This window comes from Ursus maritimus, unplaced genomic scaffold (genome assembly GCF_017311325.1).
Source record: "Ursus maritimus isolate PB19 unplaced genomic scaffold, ASM1731132v1 scaffold_28, whole genome shotgun sequence".
Lineage (NCBI taxonomy): Eukaryota > Metazoa > Chordata > Mammalia > Carnivora > Ursidae > Ursus > Ursus maritimus.
This window is the reverse complement of record NW_024425341.1, coordinates 18,676,912-18,681,458: the sequence shown is the minus strand read 5'-3', so window position 1 is coordinate 18,681,458 and position 4,547 is coordinate 18,676,912.

The following is a 4,547-nucleotide window of genomic DNA, read 5'->3' as shown; positions in this document are numbered from 1 at the left end:
AACACTGGAGCTGAGAAAGATTACACAGTTTTATCAAGCAGACTGAAGCTGTTCTTTCCACCTTCTGTGCAGGGATCCTTAGATGCTGTCCATTCTCATACCCATCCTATGACTACAGCAGCTCAAGAAATCACATCAACTTTAGGAAAGCAAAGGCTTTGTAGAAGCCCCATCCTGAAGACTTGACTGAGTCTAACCACTTCTCAAAAAGAAAGAAGGTACTAGAATTGGCTTCTGGTACTGAGGATTCAACCGTAGGGGCTCAGGTAGTGACCACTTCTATCTGTAGAATTAAGGAATATCCACCATCGGAACTGTGAGTAGAGAAAGAGAAGGGGACTAACATTGGCTGGCAATGGCCAGTGTCAGAGGTACCTCACCAGATGGGACTCCCTGCTTGGGATTCTTTCTACTGAGAGACAGATTTATAATTTTGTCTTACAGTAGTTTAATATCTAATGCCCCAGAAAACTAGAGTCACCAGCTCCTGGAACAACAATTAATAACAATTATAGTATTCCCCTTTTCCAACAATATGGAACAGGATCAGTACCTCAATATAAAACATATTTAAATTCTGTGTAAATAAAATACAAAATATGCAATTCAAAATAGAAATGTATCAAATAGTTGGAAAGGCATGCAGTGTGCTTTTGTGGAAAATGAACCAGCTTTGAAAGCAATGTTCAAATTTTAGTTTTGCCATTAACTAACCTTGTGACCTTTGGAAATTTATTTATCCTTTTAGAGACTGAATTTATTTACATAAAATAGGAATTCAGCTTGCAGGATGCTGTGAACATCAAATGAGTTTATGCTTATAAATCACTTATCACAACTCCTGACACATCAGGCTGCCTAATAAATGGCAGTAACTATTTAATTAATGCTTTAATATACTCATTTTATCATAACAAAATCTAATGATCCTATATGTTTCTAAGGGTGTACATGTCCCATCTGGAAAATGCCTGGCTTTCCCTTATAACACTCTTATTAATTCAGACAAATCATCACTTAGATGGGGTTAATAATCTGGTGATTTATAAGGTGAATTAATTCTATCCTCGCTTCATATTAAAAGCAGGGTTTCGGGTGCCTGGGTGGCACAGTCAGTTAAGCATCTAACTCTTGCTTTCGGCTTAGGCGGTGATCTCAGGGTGGTGAGATTGAGCCCCGTGCTGAGGCTCAGGCTCATCACAGAGTCTGCTTGAGATTCCCTCTCCCTCTGCCCTTCCTGCTTGTGCCCTCTCTCACGCTCTCTAAAATAAATGAATAAATCTTTAAAAAAATAAAAATAAAATAAAAGCAGAATTTCTAAGCAATGGGAACATGATCCGTCCTTGCAGGTTCATTTACAATATACCATGGAAATAAGCACTATGGATATTGCATCCTGATATTGTAAAAGACAGCTCAAATCTGATGAGCAAATACAGCTTCTAATCACGACCTTAGTGGAGGGTAAACAGTTCTATTTTGAGTAATATGTGGTGTAAGTTGGACCCTCACTTAGTGTAGGTCTGCAGAAAAGCTCACACATTCCTTTCTGGAATATTGGGTGAGCCCAGAGGGAGGTTTGCACCAGGAGCTTAATAGATTAAATCATTGTTTAAATCTTTTTTTTTCTTTTGCACTCACATAAAATTCTAACTATAAAATAGTTAGAATATTATTAGATAACTGAGTAAATTTTCATGAATTTATTTAAAGGTGAGGTTAATTTTTATCCAGCTGTTAAAAAGTAAAATTACAGTTATTGGACTAGATATTTTAAAGCTGATCTCTTACACACAGCTGTCCCTTACTTTTATAAGCATTCACAGGGAAAAAAGAAAAACTAGTATATTTTTATCTGCTGTCTCAGATAATAAATGATTGAAGACTTAGAAGCATTTTAAGTACCACTTAAAATAATGAAATTGGATCTACTTACCACCACGTTGAACAATAATTTAATTTACCCTATTAGTATCACAGAGCAAACTGAATGCAAATAACAAATTTACTTTCTTCGATATCCAAATACACTAAAAAATACTTCTAACTCCAAACTTCTAACTCTTACCTTAAAGTTATTCATAAAAAAAAAACCTGAAAGCTAAAAGATATGAAATATTTCACTGCAAAATATGCAGTTTTAATTTCACTGCAAAAAAATATGAAATATTTCACTGCAAACACCTACCATGTGGGGATATTTACCCAAAAGCAACTAGTAATGGCAATGAATTTTGAAGGCTTAAGGTACTAGGTTCCTGTTAAAAAAAAGTGTCACTATACAAGCTAGATTAGGCAACTGCTGTCATAAACAGCTCCCAAATCTCAGTGGATTAATATAAAAAATGTTTGTTCCTTGCTCCTGTCACAGTTAAGAATGAGTTAGATGGCTCTCCTCCAAGCAATGACTCAGAGTTCCCTCTTGTGATCCTACCATTTTATAATTTCAAGATAACCCTGACACCATCAAGCTTCTAGAAGGCAGAAAGAGTGAGGAATGTCACACATTTGATGCTTAACTACCTCAGTCTAGAAATGGATATCTATCACTTTCACTCATATTCTATTGGTAAGAAATAGATCCAATGTCTGACCTGTCTACAAAGGACAGGGGACTTGGGAATATAGCTCCCCATTGCTCGGCCACTTCCAAGAACATCTTCTATACCATGGAAGGGGAACATTCTACTTTGGCAGTGAGCTAACTGTCTCTGCCACCATCATCAAGGCTCCAAGCATAGATTTCAAACTGTTAGGAAGACAGGGAGGTTGACATGTGGTAGCTGGCTGCAAAGTGGATTAAATATCATCTTTCTATGCCCTAGAATCTATGAACAGTTTCTAAAAATGATTTTTCAGAAAAAGTACATACAATCATTCTGTCTTCTTTTCTCAACATAATTGAGAGATGAACAATTTTTAGAAGTCATATAGGACATTCTTTTTTTTAAATTTTTTATTTTTTTTAAGTAGGCTCCACACGCAGCGTGGGGCCCAGTGCAGGACTTGAACTCACAACCCTGATGTCAAGACCTGAGCTGAGATTAAGAGTCAGATATTTATTTATTTATTTTTAAAAGTTTTTATTTATTTATTTGAGAGAGCGAGAGAGAGAGAGCATGAGCAGGGGGAAGGGCAGGGGGACAGGGAGAAGCAGACTCACTGAGCAGGGAGCCCAACGAGGGGCTCCATCCCAGGACCCCGGGATCATGGCCTGAGCCAAAGGCAGATGTTTAATGGACTGAGCCACCCAGGCACCTCTAGAATCAGATATTTAACTGACGGAGCTACCCAGGCCCCCCTAGGACATTCTTTCATTGCCCTTAGAGAATCACGGTCTACGAGAAGGTATTGTGACCAACATTTTTTACAGGAGTTGAGCAGAATGTGTTTTAGAGAGCTACTCCTCCATATAAGCTTTGATTACTGATATCTATATGGACAGTCAGAAAACAGGAAAAAAGTGACTTCCTCCCTTCTGTCTTAATAATCATTAAGTCTCCACTATCCAGAGGTGGAAGTTACCTTCCTCATTACTCAACTGATCAGTTTGAAGGAGACATTAATAGGAAAGGGAGTACAAGGTGAAGATTTTCTGCTAACAGAATGGACTGGTATGGAAGAAAAGCCTACCCAATAAAAAACAGGCAAACAAACAAAAAACAAAAAATCCAAATACTGTTTATAAAATAAAAATTTAAAAATTTAAGTGCATAGAAGGCTAAAGGAGCAATGGGCCAGGAGAAAGATGGAACATAAGACTTCTAAATGAATAAAGAAAATAACGTTAAAAATAATTTAAAAAATACTTCAGGACAGATAAAGGAGAATAGAGAAAAAAACCTAAGTTGACTGTAATGACAGTAGAAACAAACCCAAAACTATCAATGATCTCCATAAATATGAACGGACTACACTGTCGGTTATGAGAGAGAGATTGTTAGCTTGAATACATAAGGCCCATCTAAAACTAAAGGATGAAAAAGGTTGATGGTAAGGGATAATGATAAGCCAGGCAAATATTAACAAAAGAAAATTGGACTGACTGGACTCCTGTAAGGAAATATACTATAGAGCAAAAAAGTAAAATGGGTATTAAAAGGACTACTGCATAATAATAAAAGGCCCAACCTCACTAAGAAGTATAACAATTGCAAACTAGATTGTACTTATTGTATCACAAACATTTACAGGCAAAATTATTAGAACTGTAAGAAAAAATTGAAAAATTCTTCTTTGGCGGGGTAACTGTACCATCATCTCTCAGTAATGATAGACACTGTAGATAAAAATTCATAAAGAAGATCTGAACAGCATAATTAACCAGCTTATGAAATGGACATAGCTGGAGAAAAGAAGGGCATATTCTCTTAAACTATTCACGAACAAAATATCATTATGCACATATGTTTACTTACATAAAATACTAATGATTAAATAATAGTAAATTACTGCATTATGTCAAAAGGAAAACCAGTCCCAAGGTTGAGTCACTTGCCCCCAGGACAGCAAATCAAGACTTAATTGCAGTTTCAATCACTCCTGGA